Source organism: Osmerus mordax, chromosome 10 (assembly GCF_038355195.1).
Source record: "Osmerus mordax isolate fOsmMor3 chromosome 10, fOsmMor3.pri, whole genome shotgun sequence".
NCBI classification, from domain to species: Eukaryota; Metazoa; Chordata; class Actinopteri; order Osmeriformes; family Osmeridae; genus Osmerus; species Osmerus mordax.
Window position 1 is genome coordinate 206,053 of NC_090059.1, and position 26,194 is coordinate 232,246.

Here is a 26,194-nt window from a genome sequence, read left to right on the forward strand (position 1 = left end):
GGAAAGCCCAGGCCAAAAGCCGCAGGACAAGCAGGGACGGAAGCGGAAAGCCCAGGCCAAAAGCCGCAGGACAAGCAGGGACGGAAGCGGAAAGCCCAGGCCAAAAGCCGCAGGACAAGCAGGGACGGAAGCGGAAAGCCCAGGCCAAAAGCCGCAGGACAAGCAGGGACGGAAGCGGAAAGCCCAGGCCAAAAGCCGCAGGACAAGCAGGGACGGAAGCGGAAAGCCCAGGCCAAAAGCCGCAGGACAAGCAGGGACGGAAGCGGAAAGCCCAGGCCAAAAGGCAACAGAATTGAAACAGCTACAGAAGAAGCAAAGACAAAACCTGCCTTACCCGCAGGCACGCACCTAACCCCAAGCCAACCTCACCCTGCTTTTGTCACACGTCCATCAGGCTCTGCCCTCCCTCGGGCAAAGCCTCCCAAAAATACCACGTTCCACTCGTCGGCGCTCCCCTCCACGGAAGTCTTTAGTAAAAGGCGAAAGGCTTGTGCGTGCTGAAGGGGAACCAGAGCGTCGATTTGAAACGACCCAAACGGCCTACCCCCAACCCCTCCGTTGGCCCTGACTCACCCGTCCGCGGGGGCGAACCGGGGAGAACCGGGGCGAACCGCATCCTTCTCGGGAAAAAAAAGGCGCGGAAACGCCACGGGCCGCAGAGGGGCTCGGCCCGCCCGCTTGGCTTTTCTTTCCTTACCGCACTTTCTCCATTTCATTGATGGCTTTTTCTCCATTAAGATCCGTACGTGTTTATCGTATGCGCCTTCCAGCCAGTCCACTCCGTGTTGGTGTCGACTGACACGGCGATAAAAAACTCATTCCGATTGCCTTCCAGTTTTTCACCTCGGCCCCGCTGAATGTCAGCCAGCTCTCTCTCTCTCTCTCTCTCTCTCTCTCTCTCTCTCTCTCTCTCTCTCTCTCTCTGTCACTCACTCACTCAGTCACTCACTCAGTCACTCACTCACTCAGTCACTCACTTTTTTTTTTTTTTTTTTTTTTTTTTTTTTTTTATATCTAAAAGGGCGGGAAAACGCCACCGGCCGACAGGGCTCCGCCCACACCCCCTTTTCACCCCGTTTTTTTGGTAGGGATCGCTTGTTCCGCTTTGTTGGGGGGCCCCCCCCTTTTGAGGGTTTTTTGACCCTCACCCCAAAAACCCTAGCCCTAACCTAAACCCCTCTCCCCCAAACCTCACTCATTCAGACATTCCCTCCTTCCCTCCCTCCTTCCTTCCTTCCTTCCTTCCCTCCCTCCCTCCCTCCCTCCCTCCCTCCCTCCCTCACTAGCTTTTCTCTTTGACACGCTTAGAAAGATTGCACCCTTCCCGGAGACGCTGCAATACCGGGGCGATGCGCGGAGCGGACGGAGCGAGCCCCTGTTCCGACTCCCTGTTGCAAAAATCCGTTTAATATGTTGTCCTCGCATGGAGGACATATCAGATATTAAACTGATAAGAACAGATACTACACTTGATCTTAGCCAAAAGGCCGAGAAGCGATGACCGCATTATCGGACGCCCCCGGCGCGCGGACCCTCCGTGCACCACCTGGGCCGCTCGGTCACCACACCGAGAACGGCCGAAACCACCAAAAGCCAAAACCAAAGCCGAGGCCAAAAGCCGCAGGACAAGCAGGGACGGAAGCGGAAAGCCCAGGCCAAAAGCCGCAGGACAAGCAGGGACGGAAGCGGAAAGCCCAGGCCAAAAGCCGCAGGACAAGCAGGGACGGAAGCGGAAAGCCCAGGCCAAAAGCCGCAGGACAAGCAGGGACGGAAGCGGAAAGCCCAGGCCAAAAGCCGCAGGACAAGCAGGGACGGAAGCGGAAAGCCCAGGCCAAAAGCCGCAGGACAAGCAGGGACGGAAGCGGAAAGCCCAGGCCAAAAGCCGCAGGACAAGCAGGGACGGAAGCGGAAAGCCCAGGCCAAAAGCCGCAGGACAAGCAGGGACGGAAGCGGAAAGCCCAGGCCAAAAGGCAACAGAATTGAAACAGCTACAGAAGAAGCAAAGACAAAACCTGCCTTACCCGCAGGCACGCACCTAACCCCAAAGCCAACCTCACCCTGCTTTTGTCACACGTCCATCAGGCTCTGCCCTCCCTCGGGCAAAGCCTCCCAAAAATACCACGTTCCACTCGTCGGCGCTCCCCTCCACGGAAGTCTTTAGTAAAAGGCGAAAGGCTTGTGCGTGCTGAAGGGGAACCAGAGCGTCGATTTGAAACGACCCAAACGGCCTACCCCCAACCCCTCCGTTGGCCCTGACTCACCCGTCCGCGGGGGCGAACCGGGGAGAACCGGGGCGAACCGCATCCTTCTCGGGAAAAAAAAGGCGCGGAAACGCCACGGGCCGCAGAGGGGCTCGGCCCGCCCGCTTGGCTTTTCTTTCCTTACCGCACTTTCTCCATTTCATTGATGGCTTTTTCTCCATTAAGATCCGTACGTGTTTATCGTATGCGCCTTCCAGCCAGTCCACTCCGTGTTGGTGTCGACTGACACGGCGATAAAAAACTCATTCCGATTGCCTTCCAGTTTTTCACCTCGGCCCCGCTGAATGTCAGCCAGCTCTCTCTCTCTCTCTCTCTCTCTCTCTCTCTCTCTCTCTCTCTCTCTCTCTCTCTGTCACTCACTCACTCAGTCACTCACTCAGTCACTCACTCACTCAGTCACTCACTTTTTTTTTTTTTTTTTTTTTTTTTTTTTTTTTTATATCTAAAAGGGCGGGAAAACGCCACCGGCCGACAGGGCTCCGCCCACACCCCCTTTTCACCCCGTTTTTTTGGTAGGGATCGCTTGTTCCGCTTTGTTGGGGGGCCCCCCCCTTTTGAGGGTTTTTTGACCCTCACCCCAAAAACCCTAGCCCTAACCTAAACCCCTCTCCCCCAAACCTCACTCATTCAGACATTCCCTCCTTCCCTCCCTCCTTCCTTCCTTCCTTCCTTCCCTCCCTCCCTCCCTCCCTCCCTCCCTCCCTCACTAGCTTTTCTCTTTGACACGCTTAGAAAGATTGCACCCTTCCCGGAGACGCTGCAATACCGGGGCGATGCGCGGAGCGGACGGAGCGAGCCCCTGTTCCGACTCCCTGTTGCAAAAATCCGTTTAATATGTTGTCCTCGCATGGAGGACATATCAGATATTAAACTGATAAGAACAGATACTACACTTGATCTTAGCCAAAAGGCCGAGAAGCGATGACCGCATTATCGGACGCCCCCGGCGCGCGGACCCTCCGTGCACCACCTGGGCCGCTCGGTCACCACACCGAGAACGGCCGAAACCACCAAAAGCCAAAACCAAAGCCGAGGCCAAAAGCCGCAGGACAAGCAGGGACGGAAGCGGAAAGCCCAGGCCAAAAGCCGCAGGACAAGCAGGGACGGAAGCGGAAAGCCCAGGCCAAAAGCCGCAGGACAAGCAGGGACGGAAGCGGAAAGCCCAGGCCAAAAGCCGCAGGACAAGCAGGGACGGAAGCGGAAAGCCCAGGCCAAAAGCCGCAGGACAAGCAGGGACGGAAGCGGAAAGCCCAGGCCAAAAGCCGCAGGACAAGCAGGGACGGAAGCGGAAAGCCCAGGCCAAAAGCCGCAGGACAAGCAGGGACGGAAGCGGAAAGCCCAGGCCAAAAGCCGCAGGACAAGCAGGGACGGAAGCGGAAAGCCCAGGCCAAAAGGCAACAGAATTGAAACAGCTACAGAAGAAGCAAAGACAAAACCTGCCTTACCCGCAGGCACGCACCTAACCCCAAAGCCAACCTCACCCTGCTTTTGTCACACGTCCATCAGGCTCTGCCCTCCCTCGGGCAAAGCCTCCCAAAAATACCACGTTCCACTCGTCGGCGCTCCCCTCCACGGAAGTCTTTAGTAAAAGGCGAAAGGCTTGTGCGTGCTGAAGGGGAACCAGAGCGTCGATTTGAAACGACCCAAACGGCCTACCCCCAACCCCTCCGTTGGCCCTGACTCACCCGTCCGCGGGGGCGAACCGGGGAGAACCGGGGCGAACCGCATCCTTCTCGGGAAAAAAAAGGCGCGGAAACGCCACGGGCCGCAGAGGGGCTCGGCCCGCCCGCTTGGCTTTTCTTTCCTTACCGCACTTTCTCCATTTCATTGATGGCTTTTTCTCCATTAAGATCCGTACGTGTTTATCGTATGCGCCTTCCAGCCAGTCCACTCCGTGTTGGTGTCGACTGACACGGCGATAAAAAACTCATTCCGATTGCCTTCCAGTTTTTCACCTCGGCCCCGCTGAATGTCAGCCAGCTCTCTCTCTCTCTCTCTCTCTCTCTCTCTCTCTCTCTCTCTCTCTCTCTCTCTCTGTCACTCACTCACTCAGTCACTCACTCAGTCACTCACTCACTCAGTCACTCACTTTTTTTTTTTTTTTTTTTTTTTTTTTTTTTTTATATCTAAAAGGGCGGGAAAACGCCACCGGCCGACAGGGCTCCGCCCACACCCCCTTTTCACCCCGTTTTTTTGGTAGGGATCGCTTGTTCCGCTTTGTTGGGGGGCCCCCCCCTTTTGAGGGTTTTTTGACCCTCACCCCAAAAACCCTAGCCCTAACCTAAACCCCTCTCCCCCAAACCTCACTCATTCAGACATTCCCTCCTTCCCTCCCTCCTTCCTTCCTTCCTTCCTTCCCTCCCTCCCTCCCTCCCTCCCTCCCTCCCTCACTAGCTTTTCTCTTTGACACGCTTAGAAAGATTGCACCCTTCCCGGAGACGCTGCAATACCGGGGCGATGCGCGGAGCGGACGGAGCGAGCCCCTGTTCCGACTCCCTGTTGCAAAAATCCGTTTAATATGTTGTCCTCGCATGGAGGACATATCAGATATTAAACTGATAAGAACAGATACTACACTTGATCTTAGCCAAAAGGCCGAGAAGCGATGACCGCATTATCGGACGCCCCCGGCGCGCGGACCCTCCGTGCACCACCTGGGCCGCTCGGTCACCACACCGAGAACGGCCGAAACCACCAAAAGCCAAAACCAAAGCCGAGGCCAAAAGCCGCAGGACAAGCAGGGACGGAAGCGGAAAGCCCAGGCCAAAAGCCGCAGGACAAGCAGGGACGGAAGCGGAAAGCCCAGGCCAAAAGCCGCAGGACAAGCAGGGACGGAAGCGGAAAGCCCAGGCCAAAAGCCGCAGGACAAGCAGGGACGGAAGCGGAAAGCCCAGGCCAAAAGCCGCAGGACAAGCAGGGACGGAAGCGGAAAGCCCAGGCCAAAAGCCGCAGGACAAGCAGGGACGGAAGCGGAAAGCCCAGGCCAAAAGCCGCAGGACAAGCAGGGACGGAAGCGGAAAGCCCAGGCCAAAAGCCGCAGGACAAGCAGGGACGGAAGCGGAAAGCCCAGGCCAAAAGGCAACAGAATTGAAACAGCTACAGAAGAAGCAAAGACAAAACCTGCCTTACCCGCAGGCACGCACCTAACCCCAAAGCCAACCTCACCCTGCTTTTGTCACACGTCCATCAGGCTCTGCCCTCCCTCGGGCAAAGCCTCCCAAAAATACCACGTTCCACTCGTCGGCGCTCCCCTCCACGGAAGTCTTTAGTAAAAGGCGAAAGGCTTGTGCGTGCTGAAGGGGAACCAGAGCGTCGATTTGAAACGACCCAAACGGCCTACCCCCAACCCCTCCGTTGGCCCTGACTCACCCGTCCGCGGGGGCGAACCGGGGAGAACCGGGGCGAACCGCATCCTTCTCGGGAAAAAAAAGGCGCGGAAACGCCACGGGCCGCAGAGGGGCTCGGCCCGCCCGCTTGGCTTTTCTTTCCTTACCGCACTTTCTCCATTTCATTGATGGCTTTTTCTCCATTAAGATCCGTACGTGTTTATCGTATGCGCCTTCCAGCCAGTCCACTCCGTGTTGGTGTCGACTGACACGGCGATAAAAAACTCATTCCGATTGCCTTCCAGTTTTTCACCTCGGCCCCGCTGAATGTCAGCCAGCTCTCTCTCTCTCTCTCTCTCTCTCTCTCTCTCTCTCTCTCTCTCTCTCTCTCTGTCACTCACTCACTCAGTCACTCACTCAGTCACTCACTCACTCAGTCACTCACTTTTTTTTTTTTTTTTTTTTTTTTTTTTTTTTTATATCTAAAAGGGCGGGAAAACGCCACCGGCCGACAGGGCTCCGCCCACACCCCCTTTTCACCCCGTTTTTTTGGTAGGGATCGCTTGTTCCGCTTTGTTGGGGGGCCCCCCCCTTTTGAGGGTTTTTTGACCCTCACCCCAAAAACCCTAGCCCTAACCTAAACCCCTCTCCCCCAAACCTCACTCATTCAGACATTCCCTCCTTCCCTCCCTCCTTCCTTCCTTCCTTCCTTCCCTCCCTCCCTCCCTCCCTCCCTCCCTCCCTCCCTCCCTCCCTCACTAGCTTTTCTCTTTGACACGCTTAGAAAGATTGCACCCTTCCCGGAGACGCTGCAATACCGGGGCGATGCGCGGAGCGGACGGAGCGAGCCCCTGTTCCGACTCCCTGTTGCAAAAATCCGTTTAATATGTTGTCCTCGCATGGAGGACATATCAGATATTAAACTGATAAGAACAGATACTACACTTGATCTTAGCCAAAAGGCCGAGAAGCGATGACCGCATTATCGGACGCCCCCGGCGCGCGGACCCTCCGTGCACCACCTGGGCCGCTCGGTCACCACACCGAGAACGGCCGAAACCACCAAAAGCCAAAACCAAAGCCGAGGCCAAAAGCCGCAGGACAAGCAGGGACGGAAGCGGAAAGCCCAGGCCAAAAGCCGCAGGACAAGCAGGGACGGAAGCGGAAAGCCCAGGCCAAAAGCCGCAGGACAAGCAGGGACGGAAGCGGAAAGCCCAGGCCAAAAGGCAACAGAATTGAAACAGCTACAGAAGAAGCAAAGACAAAACCTGCCTTACCCGCAGGCACGCACCTAACCCCAAAGCCAACCTCACCCTGCTTTTGTCACACGTCCATCAGGCTCTGCCCTCCCTCGGGCAAAGCCTCCCAAAAATACCACGTTCCACTCGTCGGCGCTCCCCTCCACGGAAGTCTTTAGTAAAAGGCGAAAGGCTTGTGCGTGCTGAAGGGGAACCAGAGCGTCGATTTGAAACGACCCAAACGGCCTACCCCCAACCCCTCCGTTGGCCCTGACTCACCCGTCCGCGGGGGCGAACCGGGGAGAACCGGGGCGAACCGCATCCTTCTCGGGAAAAAAAAGGCGCGGAAACGCCACGGGCCGCAGAGGGGCTCGGCCCGCCCGCTTGGCTTTTCTTTCCTTACCGCACTTTCTCCATTTCATTGATGGCTTTTTCTCCATTAAGATCCGTACGTGTTTATCGTATGCGCCTTCCAGCCAGTCCACTCCGTGTTGGTGTCGACTGACACGGCGATAAAAAACTCATTCCGATTGCCTTCCAGTTTTTCACCTCGGCCCCGCTGAATGTCAGCCAGCTCTCTCTCTCTCTCTCTCTCTCTCTCTCTCTCTCTCTCTCTCTCTCTCTCTCTGTCACTCACTCACTCAGTCACTCACTCAGTCACTCACTCACTCAGTCACTCACTTTTTTTTTTTTTTTTTTTTTTTTTTTTTTTTTATATCTAAAAGGGCGGGAAAACGCCACCGGCCGACAGGGCTCCGCCCACACCCCCTTTTCACCCCGTTTTTTTGGTAGGGATCGCTTGTTCCGCTTTGTTGGGGGGCCCCCCCCTTTTGAGGGTTTTTTGACCCTCACCCCAAAAACCCTAGCCCTAACCTAAACCCCTCTCCCCCAAACCTCACTCATTCAGACATTCCCTCCTTCCCTCCCTCCTTCCTTCCTTCCTTCCTTCCCTCCCTCCCTCCCTCCCTCCCTCCCTCCCTCCCTCACTAGCTTTTCTCTTTGACACGCTTAGAAAGATTGCACCCTTCCCGGAGACGCTGCAATACCGGGGCGATGCGCGGAGCGGACGGAGCGAGCCCCTGTTCCGACTCCCTGTTGCAAAAATCCGTTTAATATGTTGTCCTCGCATGGAGGACATATCAGATATTAAACTGATAAGAACAGATACTACACTTGATCTTAGCCAAAAGGCCGAGAAGCGATGACCGCATTATCGGACGCCCCCGGCGCGCGGACCCTCCGTGCACCACCTGGGCCGCTCGGTCACCACACCGAGAACGGCCGAAACCACCAAAAGCCAAAACCAAAGCCGAGGCCAAAAGCCGCAGGACAAGCAGGGACGGAAGCGGAAAGCCCAGGCCAAAAGCCGCAGGACAAGCAGGGACGGAAGCGGAAAGCCCAGGCCAAAAGCCGCAGGACAAGCAGGGACGGAAGCGGAAAGCCCAGGCCAAAAGCCGCAGGACAAGCAGGGACGGAAGCGGAAAGCCCAGGCCAAAAGCCGCAGGACAAGCAGGGACGGAAGCGGAAAGCCCAGGCCAAAAGCCGCAGGACAAGCAGGGACGGAAGCGGAAAGCCCAGGCCAAAAGCCGCAGGACAAGCAGGGACGGAAGCGGAAAGCCCAGGCCAAAAGCCGCAGGACAAGCAGGGACGGAAGCGGAAAGCCCAGGCCAAAAGGCAACAGAATTGAAACAGCTACAGAAGAAGCAAAGACAAAACCTGCCTTACCCGCAGGCACGCACCTAACCCCAAAGCCAACCTCACCCTGCTTTTGTCACACGTCCATCAGGCTCTGCCCTCCCTCGGGCAAAGCCTCCCAAAAATACCACGTTCCACTCGTCGGCGCTCCCCTCCACGGAAGTCTTTAGTAAAAGGCGAAAGGCTTGTGCGTGCTGAAGGGGAACCAGAGCGTCGATTTGAAACGACCCAAACGGCCTACCCCCAACCCCTCCGTTGGCCCTGACTCACCCGTCCGCGGGGGCGAACCGGGGAGAACCGGGGCGAACCGCATCCTTCTCGGGAAAAAAAAGGCGCGGAAACGCCACGGGCCGCAGAGGGGCTCGGCCCGCCCGCTTGGCTTTTCTTTCCTTACCGCACTTTCTCCATTTCATTGATGGCTTTTTCTCCATTAAGATCCGTACGTGTTTATCGTATGCGCCTTCCAGCCAGTCCACTCCGTGTTGGTGTCGACTGACACGGCGATAAAAAACTCATTCCGATTGCCTTCCAGTTTTTCACCTCGGCCCCGCTGAATGTCAGCCAGCTCTCTCTCTCTCTCTCTCTCTCTCTCTCTCTCTCTCTCTCTCTCTCTCTCTCTGTCACTCACTCACTCAGTCACTCACTCAGTCACTCACTCACTCAGTCACTCACTTTTTTTTTTTTTTTTTTTTTTTTTTTTTTTTTTATATCTAAAAGGGCGGGAAAACGCCACCGGCCGACAGGGCTCCGCCCACACCCCCTTTTCACCCCGTTTTTTTGGTAGGGATCGCTTGTTCCGCTTTGTTGGGGGGCCCCCCCCTTTTGAGGGTTTTTTGACCCTCACCCCAAAAACCCTAGCCCTAACCTAAACCCCTCTCCCCCAAACCTCACTCATTCAGACATTCCCTCCTTCCCTCCCTCCTTCCTTCCTTCCTTCCTTCCCTCCCTCCCTCCCTCCCTCCCTCCCTCCCTCACTAGCTTTTCTCTTTGACACGCTTAGAAAGATTGCACCCTTCCCGGAGACGCTGCAATACCGGGGCGATGCGCGGAGCGGACGGAGCGAGCCCCTGTTCCGACTCCCTGTTGCAAAAATCCGTTTAATATGTTGTCCTCGCATGGAGGACATATCAGATATTAAACTGATAAGAACAGATACTACACTTGATCTTAGCCAAAAGGCCGAGAAGCGATGACCGCATTATCGGACGCCCCCGGCGCGCGGACCCTCCGTGCACCACCTGGGCCGCTCGGTCACCACACCGAGAACGGCCGAAACCACCAAAAGCCAAAACCAAAGCCGAGGCCAAAAGCCGCAGGACAAGCAGGGACGGAAGCGGAAAGCCCAGGCCAAAAGCCGCAGGACAAGCAGGGACGGAAGCGGAAAGCCCAGGCCAAAAGCCGCAGGACAAGCAGGGACGGAAGCGGAAAGCCCAGGCCAAAAGCCGCAGGACAAGCAGGGACGGAAGCGGAAAGCCCAGGCCAAAAGCCGCAGGACAAGCAGGGACGGAAGCGGAAAGCCCAGGCCAAAAGCCGCAGGACAAGCAGGGACGGAAGCGGAAAGCCCAGGCCAAAAGCCGCAGGACAAGCAGGGACGGAAGCGGAAAGCCCAGGCCAAAAGCCGCAGGACAAGCAGGGACGGAAGCGGAAAGCCCAGGCCAAAAGCCGCAGGACAAGCAGGGACGGAAGCGGAAAGCCCAGGCCAAAAGGCAACAGAATTGAAACAGCTACAGAAGAAGCAAAGACAAAACCTGCCTTACCCGCAGGCACGCACCTAACCCCAAAGCCAACCTCACCCTGCTTTTGTCACACGTCCATCAGGCTCTGCCCTCCCTCGGGCAAAGCCTCCCAAAAATACCACGTTCCACTCGTCGGCGCTCCCCTCCACGGAAGTCTTTAGTAAAAGGCGAAAGGCTTGTGCGTGCTGAAGGGGAACCAGAGCGTCGATTTGAAACGACCCAAACGGCCTACCCCCAACCCCTCCGTTGGCCCTGACTCACCCGTCCGCGGGGGCGAACCGGGGAGAACCGGGGCGAACCGCATCCTTCTCGGGAAAAAAAAGGCGCGGAAACGCCACGGGCCGCAGAGGGGCTCGGCCCGCCCGCTTGGCTTTTCTTTCCTTACCGCACTTTCTCCATTTCATTGATGGCTTTTTCTCCATTAAGATCCGTACGTGTTTATCGTATGCGCCTTCCAGCCAGTCCACTCCGTGTTGGTGTCGACTGACACGGCGATAAAAAACTCATTCCGATTGCCTTCCAGTTTTTCACCTCGGCCCCGCTGAATGTCAGCCAGCTCTCTCTCTCTCTCTCTCTCTCTCTCTCTCTCTCTCTCTCTCTCTCTCTCTCTGTCACTCACTCACTCAGTCACTCACTCAGTCACTCACTCACTCAGTCACTCACTTTTTTTTTTTTTTTTTTTTTTTTTTTTTTTTTTATATCTAAAAGGGCGGGAAAACGCCACCGGCCGACAGGGCTCCGCCCACACCCCCTTTTCACCCCGTTTTTTTGGTAGGGATCGCTTGTTCCGCTTTGTTGGGGGGCCCCCCCCTTTTGAGGGTTTTTTGACCCTCACCCCAAAAACCCTAGCCCTAACCTAAACCCCTCTCCCCCAAACCTCACTCATTCAGACATTCCCTCCTTCCCTCCCTCCTTCCTTCCTTCCTTCCTTCCCTCCCTCCCTCCCTCCCTCCCTCCCTCCCTCCCTCACTAGCTTTTCTCTTTGACACGCTTAGAAAGATTGCACCCTTCCCGGAGACGCTGCAATACCGGGGCGATGCGCGGAGCGGACGGAGCGAGCCCCTGTTCCGACTCCCTGTTGCAAAAATCCGTTTAATATGTTGTCCTCGCATGGAGGACATATCAGATATTAAACTGATAAGAACAGATACTACACTTGATCTTAGCCAAAAGGCCGAGAAGCGATGACCGCATTATCGGACGCCCCCGGCGCGCGGACCCTCCGTGCACCACCTGGGCCGCTCGGTCACCACACCGAGAACGGCCGAAACCACCAAAAGCCAAAACCAAAGCCGAGGCCAAAAGCCGCAGGACAAGCAGGGACGGAAGCGGAAAGCCCAGGCCAAAAGCCGCAGGACAAGCAGGGACGGAAGCGGAAAGCCCAGGCCAAAAGCCGCAGGACAAGCAGGGACGGAAGCGGAAAGCCCAGGCCAAAAGCCGCAGGACAAGCAGGGACGGAAGCGGAAAGCCCAGGCCAAAAGCCGCAGGACAAGCAGGGACGGAAGCGGAAAGCCCAGGCCAAAAGCCGCAGGACAAGCAGGGACGGAAGCGGAAAGCCCAGGCCAAAAGCCGCAGGACAAGCAGGGACGGAAGCGGAAAGCCCAGGCCAAAAGCCGCAGGACAAGCAGGGACGGAAGCGGAAAGCCCAGGCCAAAAGGCAACAGAATTGAAACAGCTACAGAAGAAGCAAAGACAAAACCTGCCTTACCCGCAGGCACGCACCTAACCCCAAAGCCAACCTCACCCTGCTTTTGTCACACGTCCATCAGGCTCTGCCCTCCCTCGGGCAAAGCCTCCCAAAAATACCACGTTCCACTCGTCGGCGCTCCCCTCCACGGAAGTCTTTAGTAAAAGGCGAAAGGCTTGTGCGTGCTGAAGGGGAACCAGAGCGTCGATTTGAAACGACCCAAACGGCCTACCCCCAACCCCTCCGTTGGCCCTGACTCACCCGTCCGCGGGGGCGAACCGGGGAGAACCGGGGCGAACCGCATCCTTCTCGGGAAAAAAAAGGCGCGGAAACGCCACGGGCCGCAGAGGGGCTCGGCCCGCCCGCTTGGCTTTTCTTTCCTTACCGCACTTTCTCCATTTCATTGATGGCTTTTTCTCCATTAAGATCCGTACGTGTTTATCGTATGCGCCTTCCAGCCAGTCCACTCCGTGTTGGTGTCGACTGACACGGCGATAAAAAACTCATTCCGATTGCCTTCCAGTTTTTCACCTCGGCCCCGCTGAATGTCAGCCAGCTCTCTCTCTCTCTCTCTCTCTCTCTCTCTCTCTCTCTCTCTCTCTCTCTCTCTCTGTCACTCACTCACTCAGTCACTCACTCAGTCACTCACTCACTCAGTCACTCACTTTTTTTTTTTTTTTTTTTTTTTTTTTTTTTTTTATATCTAAAAGGGCGGGAAAACGCCACCGGCCGACAGGGCTCCGCCCACACCCCCTTTTCACCCCGTTTTTTTGGTAGGGATCGCTTGTTCCGCTTTGTTGGGGGGCCCCCCCCTTTTGAGGGTTTTTTGACCCTCACCCCAAAAACCCTAGCCCTAACCTAAACCCCTCTCCCCCAAACCTCACTCATTCAGACATTCCCTCCTTCCCTCCCTCCTTCCTTCCTTCCTTCCTTCCCTCCCTCCCTCCCTCCCTCCCTCCCTCCCTCACTAGCTTTTCTCTTTGACACGCTTAGAAAGATTGCACCCTTCCCGGAGACGCTGCAATACCGGGGCGATGCGCGGAGCGGACGGAGCGAGCCCCTGTTCCGACTCCCTGTTGCAAAAATCCGTTTAATATGTTGTCCTCGCATGGAGGACATATCAGATATTAAACTGATAAGAACAGATACTACACTTGATCTTAGCCAAAAGGCCGAGAAGCGATGACCGCATTATCGGACGCCCCCGGCGCGCGGACCCTCCGTGCACCACCTGGGCCGCTCGGTCACCACACCGAGAACGGCCGAAACCACCAAAAGCCAAAACCAAAGCCGAGGCCAAAAGCCGCAGGACAAGCAGGGACGGAAGCGGAAAGCCCAGGCCAAAAGCCGCAGGACAAGCAGGGACGGAAGCGGAAAGCCCAGGCCAAAAGCCGCAGGACAAGCAGGGACGGAAGCGGAAAGCCCAGGCCAAAAGCCGCAGGACAAGCAGGGACGGAAGCGGAAAGCCCAGGCCAAAAGCCGCAGGACAAGCAGGGACGGAAGCGGAAAGCCCAGGCCAAAAGCCGCAGGACAAGCAGGGACGGAAGCGGAAAGCCCAGGCCAAAAGCCGCAGGACAAGCAGGGACGGAAGCGGAAAGCCCAGGCCAAAAGCCGCAGGACAAGCAGGGACGGAAGCGGAAAGCCCAGGCCAAAAGCCGCAGGACAAGCAGGGACGGAAGCGGAAAGCCCAGGCCAAAAGGCAACAGAATTGAAACAGCTACAGAAGAAGCAAAGACAAAACCTGCCTTACCCGCAGGCACGCACCTAACCCCAAAGCCAACCTCACCCTGCTTTTGTCACACGTCCATCAGGCTCTGCCCTCCCTCGGGCAAAGCCTCCCAAAAATACCACGTTCCACTCGTCGGCGCTCCCCTCCACGGAAGTCTTTAGTAAAAGGCGAAAGGCTTGTGCGTGCTGAAGGGGAACCAGAGCGTCGATTTGAAACGACCCAAACGGCCTACCCCCAACCCCTCCGTTGGCCCTGACTCACCCGTCCGCGGGGGCGAACCGGGGAGAACCGGGGCGAACCGCATCCTTCTCGGGAAAAAAAAGGCGCGGAAACGCCACGGGCCGCAGAGGGGCTCGGCCCGCCCGCTTGGCTTTTCTTTCCTTACCGCACTTTCTCCATTTCATTGATGGCTTTTTCTCCATTAAGATCCGTACGTGTTTATCGTATGCGCCTTCCAGCCAGTCCACTCCGTGTTGGTGTCGACTGACACGGCGATAAAAAACTCATTCCGATTGCCTTCCAGTTTTTCACCTCGGCCCCGCTGAATGTCAGCCAGCTCTCTCTCTCTCTCTCTCTCTCTCTCTCTCTCTCTCTCTCTCTCTCTCTCTCTCTGTCACTCACTCACTCAGTCACTCACTCAGTCACTCACTCACTCAGTCACTCACTTTTTTTTTTTTTTTTTTTTTTTTTTTTTTTTTTATATCTAAAAGGGCGGGAAAACGCCACCGGCCGACAGGGCTCCGCCCACACCCCCTTTTCACCCCGTTTTTTTGGTAGGGATCGCTTGTTCCGCTTTGTTGGGGGGCCCCCCCCTTTTGAGGGTTTTTTGACCCTCACCCCAAAAACCCTAGCCCTAACCTAAACCCCTCTCCCCCAAACCTCACTCATTCAGACATTCCCTCCTTCCCTCCCTCCTTCCTTCCTTCCTTCCTTCCCTCCCTCCCTCCCTCCCTCCCTCCCTCCCTCACTAGCTTTTCTCTTTGACACGCTTAGAAAGATTGCACCCTTCCCGGAGACGCTGCAATACCGGGGCGATGCGCGGAGCGGACGGAGCGAGCCCCTGTTCCGACTCCCTGTTGCAAAAATCCGTTTAATATGTTGTCCTCGCATGGAGGACATATCAGATATTAAACTGATAAGAACAGATACTACACTTGATCTTAGCCAAAAGGCCGAGAAGCGATGACCGCATTATCGGACGCCCCCGGCGCGCGGACCCTCCGTGCACCACCTGGGCCGCTCGGTCACCACACCGAGAACGGCCGAAACCACCAAAAGCCAAAACCAAAGCCGAGGCCAAAAGCCGCAGGACAAGCAGGGACGGAAGCGGAAAGCCCAGGCCAAAAGCCGCAGGACAAGCAGGGACGGAAGCGGAAAGCCCAGGCCAAAAGCCGCAGGACAAGCAGGGACGGAAGCGGAAAGCCCAGGCCAAAAGCCGCAGGACAAGCAGGGACGGAAGCGGAAAGCCCAGGCCAAAAGCCGCAGGACAAGCAGGGACGGAAGCGGAAAGCCCAGGCCAAAAGCCGCAGGACAAGCAGGGACGGAAGCGGAAAGCCCAGGCCAAAAGCCGCAGGACAAGCAGGGACGGAAGCGGAAAGCCCAGGCCAAAAGCCGCAGGACAAGCAGGGACGGAAGCGGAAAGCCCAGGCCAAAAGGCAACAGAATTGAAACAGCTACAGAAGAAGCAAAGACAAAACCTGCCTTACCCGCAGGCACGCACCTAACCCCAAAGCCAACCTCACCCTGCTTTTGTCACACGTCCATCAGGCTCTGCCCTCCCTCGGGCAAAGCCTCCCAAAAATACCACGTTCCACTCGTCGGCGCTCCCCTCCACGGAAGTCTTTAGTAAAAGGCGAAAGGCTTGTGCGTGCTGAAGGGGAACCAGAGCGTCGATTTGAAACGACCCAAACGGCCTACCCCCAACCCCTCCGTTGGCCCTGACTCACCCGTCCGCGGGGGCGAACCGGGGAGAACCGGGGCGAACCGCATCCTTCTCGGGAAAAAAAAGGCGCGGAAACGCCACGGGCCGCAGAGGGGCTCGGCCCGCCCGCTTGGCTTTTCTTTCCTTACCGCACTTTCTCCATTTCATTGATGGCTTTTTCTCCATTAAGATCCGTACGTGTTTATCGTATGCGCCTTCCAGCCAGTCCACTCCGTGTTGGTGTCGACTGACACGGCGATAAAAAACTCATTCCGATTGCCTTCCAGTTTTTCACCTCGGCCCCGCTGAATGTCAGCCAGCTCTCTCTCTCTCTCTCTCTCTCTCTCTCTCTCTCTCTCTCTCTCTCTCTCTCTGTCACTCACTCACTCAGTCACTCACTCAGTCACTCACTCACTCAGTCACTCACTTTTTTTTTTTTTTTTTTTTTTTTTTTTTTTTTATATCTAAAAGGGCGGGAAAACGCCACCGGCCGACAGGGCTCCGCCCACACCCCCTTTTCACCCCGTTTTTTTGGTAGGGATCGCTTGTTCCGCTTTGTTGGGGGGCCCCCCCCTTTTGAGGGTTTTTTGACCCTCACCCCAAAAACCCTAGCCCTAACCTAAACCCCTCTCCCCCAAACCTCACTCATTCAGACATTCCCTCCTTCCCTCCCTCCTTCCTTCCTTCCTTCCTTCCCTCCCTCCCTCCCTCCCTCCCTCCCTCCCTCCCTCACTAGCTTTTCTCTTTGACACGCTTAGAAAGATTGCACCCTTCCCGGAGACGCTGCAATACCGGGGCGATGCGCGGAGCGGACGGAGCGAGCCCCTGTTCCGACTCCCTGTTGCAAAAATCCGTTTAATATGTTGTCCTCGCATGGAGGACATATCAGATATTAAACTGATAAGAACAGATACTACACTTGATCTTAGCCAAAAGGCCGAGAAGCGATGACCGCATTATCGGACGCCCCCGGCGCGCGGACCCTCCGTGCACCACCTGGGCCGCTCGGTCACCACACCGAGAACGGCCGAAACCACCAAAAGCCAAAACCAAAGCCGAGGCCAAAAGCCGCAGGACAAGCAGGGACGGAAGCGGAAAGCCCAGGCCAAAAGCCGCAGGACAAGCAGGGACGGAAGCGGAAAGCCCAGGCCAAAAGCCGCAGGACAAGCAGGGACGGAAGCGGAAAGCCCAGGCCAAAAGCCGCAGGACAAGCAGGGACGGAAGCGGAAAGCCCAGGCCAAAAGCCGCAGGACAAGCAGGGACGGAAGCGGAAAGCCCAGGCCAAAAGCCGCAGGACAAGCAGGGACGGAAGCGGAAAGCCCAGGCCAAAAGCCGCAGGACAAGCAGGGACGGAAGCGGAAAGCCCAGGCCAAAAGCCGCAGGACAAGCAGGGACGGAAGCGGAAAGCCCAGGCCAAAAGGCAACAGAATTGAAAGAAACAGCTACAGAAGAAGCAAAGACAAAACCTGCCTTACCCGCAGGCACGCACCTAACCCCAAAGCCAACCTCACCCTGCTTTTGTCACACGTCCATCAGGCTCTGCCCTCCCTCGGGCAAAGCCTCCCAAAAATACCACGTTCCACTCGTCGGCGCTCCCCTCCACGGAAGTCTTTAGTAAAAGGCGAAAGGCTTGTGCGTGCTGAAGGGGAACCAGAGCGTCGATTTGAAACGACCCAAACGGCCTACCCCCAACCCCTCCGTTGGCCCTGACTCACCCGTCCGCGGGGGCGAACCGGGGAGAACCGGGGCGAACCGCATCCTTCTCGGGAAAAAAAAGGCGCGGAAACGCCACGGGCCGCAGAGGGGCTCGGCCCGCCCGCTTGGCTTTTCTTTCCTTACCGCACTTTCTCCATTTCATTGATGGCTTTTTCTCCATTAAGATCCGTACGTGTTTATCGTATGCGCCTTCCAGCCAGTCCACTCCGTGTTGGTGTCGACTGACACGGCGATAAAAAACTCATTCCGATTGCCTTCCAGTTTTTCACCTCGGCCCCGCTGAATGTCAGCCAGCTCTCTCTCTCTCTCTCTCTCTCTCTCTCTCTCTCTCTCTCTCTCTCTCTCTCTGTCACTCACTCACTCAGTCACTCACTCAGTCACTCACTCACTCAGTCACTCACTTTTTTTTTTTTTTTTTTTTTTTTTTTTTTTTTTATATCTAAAAGGGCGGGAAAACGCCACCGGCCGACAGGGCTCCGCCCACACCCCCTTTTCACCCCGTTTTTTTGGTAGGGATCGCTTGTTCCGCTTTGTTGGGGGGCCCCCCCCTTTTGAGGGTTTTTTGACCCTCACCCCAAAAACCCTAGCCCTAACCTAAACCCCTCTCCCCCAAACCTCACTCATTCAGACATTCCCTCCTTCCCTCCCTCCTTCCTTCCTTCCTTCCTTCCCTCCCTCCCTCCCTCCCTCCCTCCCTCCCTCACTAGCTTTTCTCTTTGACACGCTTAGAAAGATTGCACCCTTCCCGGAGACGCTGCAATACCGGGGCGATGCGCGGAGCGGACGGAGCGAGCCCCTGTTCCGACTCCCTGTTGCAAAAATCCGTTTAATATGTTGTCCTCGCATGGAGGACATATCAGATATTAAACTGATAAGAACAGATACTACACTTGATCTTAGCCAAAAGGCCGAGAAGCGATGACCGCATTATCGGACGCCCCCGGCGCGCGGACCCTCCGTGCACCACCTGGGCCGCTCGGTCACCACACCGAGAACGGCCGAAACCACCAAAAGCCAAAACCAAAGCCGAGGCCAAAAGCCGCAGGACAAGCAGGGACGGAAGCGGAAAGCCCAGGCCAAAAGCCGCAGGACAAGCAGGGACGGAAGCGGAAAGCCCAGGCCAAAAGCCGCAGGACAAGCAGGGACGGAAGCGGAAAGCCCAGGCCAAAAGCCGCAGGACAAGCAGGGACGGAAGCGGAAAGCCCAGGCCAAAAGCCGCAGGACAAGCAGGGACGGAAGCGGAAAGCCCAGGCCAAAAGCCGCAGGACAAGCAGGGACGGAAGCGGAAAGCCCAGGCCAAAAGCCGCAGGACAAGCAGGGACGGAAGCGGAAAGCCCAGGCCAAAAGCCGCAGGACAAGCAGGGACGGAAGCGGAAAGCCCAGGCCAAAAGGCAACAGAATTGAAACAGCTACAGAAGAAGCAAAGACAAAACCTGCCTTACCCGCAGGCACGCACCTAACCCCAAAGCCAACCTCACCCTGCTTTTGTCACACGTCCATCAGGCTCTGCCCTCCCTCGGGCAAAGCCTCCCAAAAATACCACGTTCCACTCGTCGGCGCTCCCCTCCACGGAAGTCTTTAGTAAAAGGCGAAAGGCTTGTGCGTGCTGAAGGGGAACCAGAGCGTCGATTTGAAACGACCCAAACGGCCTACCCCCAACCCCTCCGTTGGCCCTGACTCACCCGTCCGCGGGGGCGAACCGGGGAGAACCGGGGCGAACCGCATCCTTCTCGGGAAAAAAAAGGCGCGGAAACGCCACGGGCCGCAGAGGGGCTCGGCCCGCCCGCTTGGCTTTTCTTTCCTTACCGCACTTTCTCCATTTCATTGATGGCTTTTTCTCCATTAAGATCCGTACGTGTTTATCGTATGCGCCTTCCAGCCAGTCCACTCCGTGTTGGTGTCGACTGACACGGCGATAAAAAACTCATTCCGATTGCCTTCCAGTTTTTCACCTCGGCCCCGCTGAATGTCAGCCAGCTCTCTCTCTCTCTCTCTCTCTCTCTCTCTCTCTCTCTCTCTCTCTCTCTCTCTGTCACTCACTCACTCAGTCACTCACTCAGTCACTCACTCACTCAGTCACTCACTTTTTTTTTTTTTTTTTTTTTTTTTTTTTTTTTATATCTAAAAGGGCGGGAAAACGCCACCGGCCGACAGGGCTCCGCCCACACCCCCTTTTCACCCCGTTTTTTTGGTAGGGATCGCTTGTTCCGCTTTGTTGGGGGGCCCCCCCCTTTTGAGGGTTTTTTGACCCTCACCCCAAAAACCCTAGCCCTAACCTAAACCCCTCTCCCCCAAACCTCACTCATTCAGACATTCCCTCCTTCCCTCCCTCCTTCCTTCCTTCCTTCCTTCCCTCCCTCCCTCCCTCCCTCCCTCCCTCCCTCCCTCCCTCCCTCACTAGCTTTTCTCTTTGACACGCTTAGAAAGATTGCACCCTTCCCGGAGACGCTGCAATACCGGGGCGATGCGCGGAGCGGACGGAGCGAGCCCCTGTTCCGACTCCCTGTTGCAAAAATCCGTTTAATATGTTGTCCTCGCATGGAGGACATATCAGATATTAAACTGATAAGAACAGATACTACACTTGATCTTAGCCAAAAGGCCGAGAAGCGATGACCGCATTATCGGACGCCCCCGGCGCGCGGACCCTCCGTGCACCACCTGGGCCGCTCGGTCACCACACCGAGAACGGCCGAAACCACCAAAAGCCAAAACCAAAGCCGAGGCCAAAAGCCGCAGGACAAGCAGGGACGGAAGCGGAAAGCCCAGGCCAAAAGCCGCAGGACAAGCAGGGACGGAAGCGGAAAGCCCAGGCCAAAAGCCGCAGGACAAGCAGGGACGGAAGCGGAAAGCCCAGGCCAAAAGGCAACAGAATTGAAACAGCTACAGAAGAAGCAAAGACAAAACCTGCCTTACCCGCAGGCACGCACCTAACCCCAAAGCCAACCTCACCCTGCTTTTGTCACACGTCCATCAGGCTCTGCCCTCCCTCGGGCAAAGCCTCCCAAAAATACCACGTTCCACTCGTCGGCGCTCCCCTCCACGGAAGTCTTTAGTAAAAGGCGAAAGGCTTGTGCGTGCTGAAGGGGAACCAGAGCGTCGATTTGAAACGACCCAAACGGCCTACCCCCAACCCCTCCGTTGGCCCTGACTCACCCGTCCGCGGGGGCGAACCGGGGAGAACCGGGGCGAACCGCATCCTTCTCGGGAAAAAAAAGGCGCGGAAACGCCACGGGCCGCAGAGGGGCTCGGCCCGCCCGCTTGGCTTTTCTTTCCTTACCGCACTTTCTCCATTTCATTGATGGCTTTTTCTCCATTAAGATCCGTACGTGTTTATCGTATGCGCCTTCCAGCCAGTCCACTCCGTGTTGGTGTCGACTGACACGGCGATAAAAAACTCATTCCGATTGCCTTCCAGTTTTTCACCTCGGCCCCGCTGAATGTCAGCCAGCTCTCTCTCTCTCTCTCTCTCTCTCTCTCTCTCTCTCTCTCTCTCTCTCTCTCTGTCACTCACTCACTCAGTCACTCACTCAGTCACTCACTCACTCAGTCACTCACTTTTTTTTTTTTTTTTTTTTTTTTTTTTTATATCTAAAAGGGCGGGAAAACGCCACCGGCCGACAGGGCTCCGCCCACACCCCCTTTTCACCCCGTTTTTTTGGTAGGGATCGCTTGTTCCGCTTTGTTGGGGGGCCCCCCCCTTTTGAGGGTTTTTTGACCCTCACCCCAAAAACCCTAGCCCTAACCTAAACCCCTCTCCCCCAAACCTCACTCATTCAGACATTCCCTCCTTCCCTCCCTCCTTCCTTCCTTCCTTCCTTCCCTCCCTCCCTCCCTCCCTCCCTCCCTCCCTCCCTCCCTCACTAGCTTTTCTCTTTGACACGCTTAGAAAGATTGCACCCTTCCCGGAGACGCTGCAATACCGGGGCGATGCGCGGAGCGGACGGAGCGAGCCCCTGTTCCGACTCCCTGTTGCAAAAATCCGTTTAATATGTTGTCCTCGCATGGAGGACATATCAGATATTAAACTGATAAGAACAGATTTTTTTTCTTTTGAGAAAAATTTATTGGTTCTCACCGTTGACAGTTCATAAAAACAATTCGTTTTACATGTCTTTTCTTTTCTTAAAAGGTACATTAATTACAGGGCATAGGGGGCGCTAAAACACTGGTGTAATTACTTTAAAAGCACTGAATCGAAATCGTAGTTAAAAAGTGCCCGCTAAAACAACAAGGTGATCATGAATAAATACAGCAGTGTTAAAAAGCCATAAAAGAATGTACACTTGGTTAAGACATCTTTAAAGGAATGTTTTACAATGTGTCTTTAAAAATGTGACGTGTGTGTGTGACTATGTGTGTGTGTGTGCGTATGTGGCTATGTGTCTTGTGTGGCTATGTGAGTGTGTGTGTGTGAGTGCATTTAAAGGTTCTGTTCCTCAATTGTGCAGGACCGGGATGAGCTTGTCTGGCTTGCCTCTACCTGCCCCGCTGAACAAGCCACCGAGTCCTCCCCCTCCGGGGCCCAGCGGAGATCCTCGACCTGGGCAGCCATTCCGGCGCAGCCAGGCCGCTGCCGCCCGGACCACTTCACGTGGAGGGGGGCCCCTTCCGTATGGCGCGTGGGATGTACCACCCGAGGGTCTCTGCAGCCAGTTCCGCCGCTGCCTGGGTGGACATCTCCACGCGCTTCCCCGCCAGCAGGTTCCTGGAGGTCCAGAGGGCTTCTTTGAAGCATGTCAGGGTGAGCCAGAGTTGGCGGAATTGTCCAGATGTCATGGTCCTCTGGCTCACCCCGTAGAGCACCAGCTGTGCGTTTAGGACCTCCCCTGCCGGCAGGCACGGGGTTATCAGGGGCCCCGCCAGGATCCACAGGTCCCGGGCGGCACTGCACTCCCAGAGCAGGTGCCTCACGGTCTCCTCTCCGCCACAAGTCGGCCGCGGGCACCTGGATGTCGTCGCCAGCCTCCGGGAGTGCATGACGGCTCTGACCGGGAGGATCTCATGGGCCACCATCCAGGAGAGGTCTCGGTGCTTGTTCAGCAGGGCAGGGTGGCTCACGTTCCGCCAGACCGTGGCCGACTCACCCAGGGCGAGTCGGCGCACTCGGGTCACTTCCTCCCGTTCCTGCACAAGAGAGAGAACAGAGCGGTGTTTGGTTAAAACGGTGAGTGGTTCTTTCTCTAAAATGTGTGTCTTTAAAAACGTCTTAATAAAAAGGTAGGCCGGGGGGAGGTTAAAAGACACTGGCGTCCTCAGGTCTTTCGGGATCCACTGCAGGTGCCTGAGGTAGGACCCCATCCAGAATCTGGTCAGGGCCGCGGTCTTGTGGTTTCCGGATGGGGTCGTCGCCAGTGCCAGGTGGAGTGCGGTGTACCGGCTACCAAAGAACACTTTAAAATCCGGGAGTCCCTTCCCTCCGTTTCGTGGGGCTCTCTTCACTACATCTCTTTTCAGGCGCTCCCACTTGGACCCCCAGATGAAATAAAACACCATCCTGTCGAGGACTAAAAGAATGGGTTTGGGGGGGATAAAAACAGAACCGATCAATAAGAACAAGGGTAAAATCACTGCTTTGATGATTAAAACCTTGCCTTCAAATGTCAGTCGTCTGAGTCCCCAGAACGTCAGTCTCTGTCGGGTTTTTGTCAGTAAGCCCTCCCAGTTTCCGCTCCCTCCCCCCTCCCGGTCGAACTGTACCCCGAGGATGCGGAGGTCGGTCTGGGTCGTCGTCATGGGAAGCCTAGTCATGTCTGTCCCACCCCACGGTCCGAAAAGTCTCCCCTCTGTCTTGTCCCTGTTAAGCTTGGCACCCGAAGCGAGGCCAAACCAGTCAGTCCGGTCCAGGGTCCTGTCTACGGATAAAAGGTCAGTGCATAAAATGTTGATGTCGTCCATGTATAAAATGCACTTGGCAGTCAGTCCCCCAGTCCCCGGGATCCCCAACCCACAAATGAGTTGGTCCCTTCTCAAGATCTGCGCCAGCGGCTCTATACAGCAGACATAGAGTAAGGGGGATAAGGGACACCCCTGACGGACGCCGCAGTTAACTTCCACTGCTTTGGATAAGAACCCGTTAACAAGGATTTTGCTGGTAATGTCCCCATACAGCAGTCCCACCCAAGCTAGGAATCTCCCCGGAAAACCCGCTTTTTGCAGTACCTTGAAAAGGTACTGGTGCGAGACCCGATCAAAGGCTTTCTCAAAATCTAAATTTAGGACTACTAGCCGAATGTTTCTGTCTCTCGCAAAACAGATGGCGTCTCTGATCAGTACCAGGCTGTCCGTGATCCTCCTTCCCGGGATGGCGCAGGCTTGATCCGGGTGGATCAAGTCCCCTAAAACACAAGACATACGAGAGGTTAAAATCTTGCTAAAAAGTTTACAGTCAACGTTTAAAAGAGTGATAGGTCGCCAGTTCTTTAGGTCCGCTTTGTCGTTTTTCTTGAATAAAAGGGATACAATGCCCATCCTAAAACTGTCAGGTAGTCGGTCGAGTCGTTCAAAGTCCTTAAAAACAGTCAACAGGTCGTGTCTTAAAATATCCCAAAAGGTCAGATAAAATTCCAGGGGGAGCCCGTCCTCGCCTGGGGATTTCCCTTTTTTAAAACATCTGATGTTTTTGTCCATTTCTAAAAGGGTAAAATCCTGGGATAAAAGCACGGTGTTTACAACTGTTTTGTCTAAAAAGCTTAAAACCTCGTCCATGACGTGATTAAAAACTTCTTTCTTTTCAAACAACTCATCATAAAATTCCTCCACCACCTTCGTAATCTGTTGTGTGTCAGTTTTTAAAATCCCATTTTTATCTTTGATACTCGTTAAAACATTGCTCCTGCTGATTATTTTCTTAAAAAAGTACCTGGTACATTTTTCTCCTTCCTCCAGGTCTCTCTCTTTGCTTCTTAAAATCACTCCTCTGCTCACCTCTTCCGCCATTAAAACCATTTCTTTTTTCACCTCTCTTATTTCATCGTTAAAATCCAGCCCTTCCTGTGTAAGTTTAAAATACCTCTCTAGCCTTTTCTGCAGTCCCACCATGCGTCTCTCTGCTTTCCTTCTTTTTTCCCTCCCTTTTTGCTTAAAAAAAGTCTGTGTCCTGTGTTTTACCATCTCCCACCACTGTGCTCGTGTTTCGAACATGTCCTGAAGGGTCTGCCAGTCCCTGAACCGCTCCCTGTACGACCTTGTTATTCCCTCGTCCTCCAACAGGGAGCAGTTCAGTTTCCACAGACCCTTCCCTACCGTCACACCTGAGGTCAGTGAAAGGGTGCACGTGAGCATACAGTGGTCCGAAAAGAATACCGGGGTTAATCTAGCATCGGTTGGGGGGGCGTCCCGGGTCAGTAAGTAGTCGATGCGAGAGGCTTTGGTGCCATCACCACTGAACCAGGTGAAGCCCTCCTCTCTAGGATGCAGGGATCTAAAACAGTCAACTAGTTTAAAATCCCTACAAAGTCCGTGTAATAAAACCGACGATCTGTCTACTTTAAAAAGTTCCCCAGCTCCTCTCCTATCTCTTCTTGATAAAACACAGTTAAAATCCCCTCCTACCACCAGGGGATCCCTCCCTAGCAGGTGGGACTGCAGATCTTCTAAAAGGTCACACCTCTCATTTTTCCCGCTAAAACCATACACATTTATCAATTTAAAATCCTTCCCTAAAAAGTTCAAATGTAGTAAAAGCATGCGTCCGTTATGTAAAACCGTGCTCCCCTTCACCAAGATGTGTGCATTTTTTATTAAAACCGCCACTCCGTCATTCTTATTATTGTTTGACCCACTCCACACCGAGGGTCCTTGGCTCCACTTATTTTCCCACTGTTGGTAAAAAGTTTTAAAAGGCAGTCCACACTCCTGAATTAAAACAATGTCTGTCTGAACAGTGCTTAAAAAGGTTAAAATGGACTGGGCTCTAAAACTCGACTTAATCGATCTTACATTAAGAGTGGTAAAAGTGAGCGCCATAAAAAGGGTGAAGGGGGTTAAAAGGGACGTGTGCATTACTAAAAACAGGGAGGGGGGTTGGGTCTAAAAAGGTGATCAAATAAAACCAATAAAACAGAGAGACAATAATCAGCAAATAAAACAAGCACTAAAAACAGATCTAGGTGACCTCCACACTATTCTGCTCACTCTTGGCCTTCTTTTTCTTTCGTTGGGGGAGGCCCGAGCTCTCCTTAGGGGACGATGTGACCAGGTTCACAGTTAAAAAGGACAGTTGGTTCGGAGAGCTGGAAGGAAATACCCTGGAAGAGGAATCTGACTCTTCAGAGCTCACTTCGGGCCTCCCCCTCTTCCCGGCGTGATCGATGTCAGCGGACAGATCTTTATGTTTTTCCCCCGCCGGGAGTTGGCCACACTGCATTAAAACCTCACTTTCGGCCGAGTCACGGGAGTCGGAGGAGGAGGAGGTGACCTTGTCGGCCTCTCCTGGGCTCTCTTCCTCCTCTACGCGCTCCTCCCGCCTCCCGTGCTCGGCCTCCTGGTCTAAAATATTTAAAACAGGGACCGTTCTCTTTGCCACTTCCTCCTGCACCTCCTTTTCCGCCCTTTCCTCGTCCACTTCCTTTTCCCCTTCCACCACCTCCACCACCACTCTCTCCTCTGTGGCTGGTCCCATCGGCTCCACGGGCGCCCTGGCCGCCCGGAGCTTGTTGGCGAAGGACTGAGGACAGTCTCTGAACAGGTGGGAGAGCTCGCCACACAAGTTGCAAGCTCTCCCATTTGGGCACTCCGCGAAGACGTGCCCGATCTCCCGACATTTTCCGCAAACCACCTCCTGGCACGCCTCCGCGAGGTGCCCATGCTTCATGCACTTTCTGCATAGCTTTGGCTGTCCCATGTAGTGCACGAAGCCCCTGTTCTCCCCCAACACTATGATT

At 55.2% G+C, this 26,194-nt stretch overlaps 25 non-coding genes and 1 pseudogene across 25 annotated transcripts; all 26 read right to left on the reverse strand.

The window, feature by feature from the left end:
- Nucleotides 1-399: 399 nt before the first annotated feature.
- Nucleotides 400-517, reverse strand: LOC136951194 (U5 spliceosomal RNA). Its single transcript, XR_010877681.1, has one exon. It is a non-coding gene; the product is annotated as a U5 spliceosomal RNA (small nuclear RNA).
- A 791-nt stretch (nucleotides 518-1,308) lies between these two features.
- On the reverse strand, nucleotides 1,309-1,499 carry LOC136951061 (U2 spliceosomal RNA). The gene has a single exon (XR_010877564.1). It is a non-coding gene; the product is annotated as a U2 spliceosomal RNA (small nuclear RNA).
- A 588-nt stretch (nucleotides 1,500-2,087) lies between these two features.
- Nucleotides 2,088-2,205, reverse strand: LOC136951195 (U5 spliceosomal RNA). The gene has a single exon (XR_010877682.1). It is a non-coding gene; the product is annotated as a U5 spliceosomal RNA (small nuclear RNA).
- Nucleotides 2,206-2,993: 788 nt separating this feature from the next.
- On the reverse strand, nucleotides 2,994-3,184 carry LOC136951062 (U2 spliceosomal RNA). The gene has a single exon (XR_010877565.1). It is a non-coding gene; the product is annotated as a U2 spliceosomal RNA (small nuclear RNA).
- Nucleotides 3,185-3,772: 588 nt separating this feature from the next.
- LOC136951196 (U5 spliceosomal RNA) lies at nucleotides 3,773-3,890 on the reverse strand. Its single transcript, XR_010877683.1, has one exon. It is a non-coding gene; the product is annotated as a U5 spliceosomal RNA (small nuclear RNA).
- A 787-nt stretch (nucleotides 3,891-4,677) lies between these two features.
- Nucleotides 4,678-4,868, reverse strand: LOC136951063 (U2 spliceosomal RNA). Its single transcript, XR_010877566.1, has one exon. It is a non-coding gene; the product is annotated as a U2 spliceosomal RNA (small nuclear RNA).
- Nucleotides 4,869-5,456: 588 nt separating this feature from the next.
- Nucleotides 5,457-5,574, reverse strand: LOC136951197 (U5 spliceosomal RNA). The gene has a single exon (XR_010877684.1). It is a non-coding gene; the product is annotated as a U5 spliceosomal RNA (small nuclear RNA).
- A 797-nt stretch (nucleotides 5,575-6,371) lies between these two features.
- LOC136951064 (U2 spliceosomal RNA) lies at nucleotides 6,372-6,562 on the reverse strand. Its single transcript, XR_010877567.1, has one exon. It is a non-coding gene; the product is annotated as a U2 spliceosomal RNA (small nuclear RNA).
- A 368-nt stretch (nucleotides 6,563-6,930) lies between these two features.
- On the reverse strand, nucleotides 6,931-7,048 carry LOC136951198 (U5 spliceosomal RNA). Its single transcript, XR_010877685.1, has one exon. It is a non-coding gene; the product is annotated as a U5 spliceosomal RNA (small nuclear RNA).
- A 789-nt stretch (nucleotides 7,049-7,837) lies between these two features.
- Nucleotides 7,838-8,028, reverse strand: LOC136951065 (U2 spliceosomal RNA). The gene has a single exon (XR_010877568.1). It is a non-coding gene; the product is annotated as a U2 spliceosomal RNA (small nuclear RNA).
- Nucleotides 8,029-8,616: 588 nt separating this feature from the next.
- On the reverse strand, nucleotides 8,617-8,734 carry LOC136951199 (U5 spliceosomal RNA). Its single transcript, XR_010877686.1, has one exon. It is a non-coding gene; the product is annotated as a U5 spliceosomal RNA (small nuclear RNA).
- Nucleotides 8,735-9,520: 786 nt separating this feature from the next.
- On the reverse strand, nucleotides 9,521-9,711 carry LOC136951066 (U2 spliceosomal RNA). Its single transcript, XR_010877569.1, has one exon. It is a non-coding gene; the product is annotated as a U2 spliceosomal RNA (small nuclear RNA).
- Nucleotides 9,712-10,343: 632 nt separating this feature from the next.
- Nucleotides 10,344-10,461, reverse strand: LOC136951200 (U5 spliceosomal RNA). Its single transcript, XR_010877687.1, has one exon. It is a non-coding gene; the product is annotated as a U5 spliceosomal RNA (small nuclear RNA).
- Nucleotides 10,462-11,251: 790 nt separating this feature from the next.
- LOC136951068 (U2 spliceosomal RNA) lies at nucleotides 11,252-11,442 on the reverse strand. Its single transcript, XR_010877570.1, has one exon. It is a non-coding gene; the product is annotated as a U2 spliceosomal RNA (small nuclear RNA).
- Nucleotides 11,443-12,030: 588 nt separating this feature from the next.
- Nucleotides 12,031-12,148, reverse strand: LOC136951202 (U5 spliceosomal RNA). The gene has a single exon (XR_010877689.1). It is a non-coding gene; the product is annotated as a U5 spliceosomal RNA (small nuclear RNA).
- Nucleotides 12,149-12,936: 788 nt separating this feature from the next.
- LOC136951069 (U2 spliceosomal RNA) lies at nucleotides 12,937-13,127 on the reverse strand. Its single transcript, XR_010877571.1, has one exon. It is a non-coding gene; the product is annotated as a U2 spliceosomal RNA (small nuclear RNA).
- A 632-nt stretch (nucleotides 13,128-13,759) lies between these two features.
- LOC136951203 (U5 spliceosomal RNA) lies at nucleotides 13,760-13,877 on the reverse strand. The gene has a single exon (XR_010877690.1). It is a non-coding gene; the product is annotated as a U5 spliceosomal RNA (small nuclear RNA).
- A 788-nt stretch (nucleotides 13,878-14,665) lies between these two features.
- Nucleotides 14,666-14,856, reverse strand: LOC136951070 (U2 spliceosomal RNA). The gene has a single exon (XR_010877572.1). It is a non-coding gene; the product is annotated as a U2 spliceosomal RNA (small nuclear RNA).
- A 588-nt stretch (nucleotides 14,857-15,444) lies between these two features.
- On the reverse strand, nucleotides 15,445-15,562 carry LOC136951204 (U5 spliceosomal RNA). The gene has a single exon (XR_010877691.1). It is a non-coding gene; the product is annotated as a U5 spliceosomal RNA (small nuclear RNA).
- A 789-nt stretch (nucleotides 15,563-16,351) lies between these two features.
- LOC136951072 (U2 spliceosomal RNA) lies at nucleotides 16,352-16,542 on the reverse strand. Its single transcript, XR_010877574.1, has one exon. It is a non-coding gene; the product is annotated as a U2 spliceosomal RNA (small nuclear RNA).
- A 592-nt stretch (nucleotides 16,543-17,134) lies between these two features.
- LOC136951205 (U5 spliceosomal RNA) lies at nucleotides 17,135-17,252 on the reverse strand. The gene has a single exon (XR_010877692.1). It is a non-coding gene; the product is annotated as a U5 spliceosomal RNA (small nuclear RNA).
- Nucleotides 17,253-18,038: 786 nt separating this feature from the next.
- On the reverse strand, nucleotides 18,039-18,229 carry LOC136951073 (U2 spliceosomal RNA). Its single transcript, XR_010877575.1, has one exon. It is a non-coding gene; the product is annotated as a U2 spliceosomal RNA (small nuclear RNA).
- A 588-nt stretch (nucleotides 18,230-18,817) lies between these two features.
- LOC136951207 (U5 spliceosomal RNA) lies at nucleotides 18,818-18,935 on the reverse strand. Its single transcript, XR_010877693.1, has one exon. It is a non-coding gene; the product is annotated as a U5 spliceosomal RNA (small nuclear RNA).
- A 797-nt stretch (nucleotides 18,936-19,732) lies between these two features.
- On the reverse strand, nucleotides 19,733-19,923 carry LOC136951074 (U2 spliceosomal RNA). Its single transcript, XR_010877576.1, has one exon. It is a non-coding gene; the product is annotated as a U2 spliceosomal RNA (small nuclear RNA).
- A 368-nt stretch (nucleotides 19,924-20,291) lies between these two features.
- On the reverse strand, nucleotides 20,292-20,409 carry LOC136951208 (U5 spliceosomal RNA). The gene has a single exon (XR_010877694.1). It is a non-coding gene; the product is annotated as a U5 spliceosomal RNA (small nuclear RNA).
- A 789-nt stretch (nucleotides 20,410-21,198) lies between these two features.
- On the reverse strand, nucleotides 21,199-21,377 carry LOC136951095 (U2 spliceosomal RNA; annotated as a pseudogene).
- Nucleotides 21,378-26,194: the final 4,817 nt, after the last annotated feature.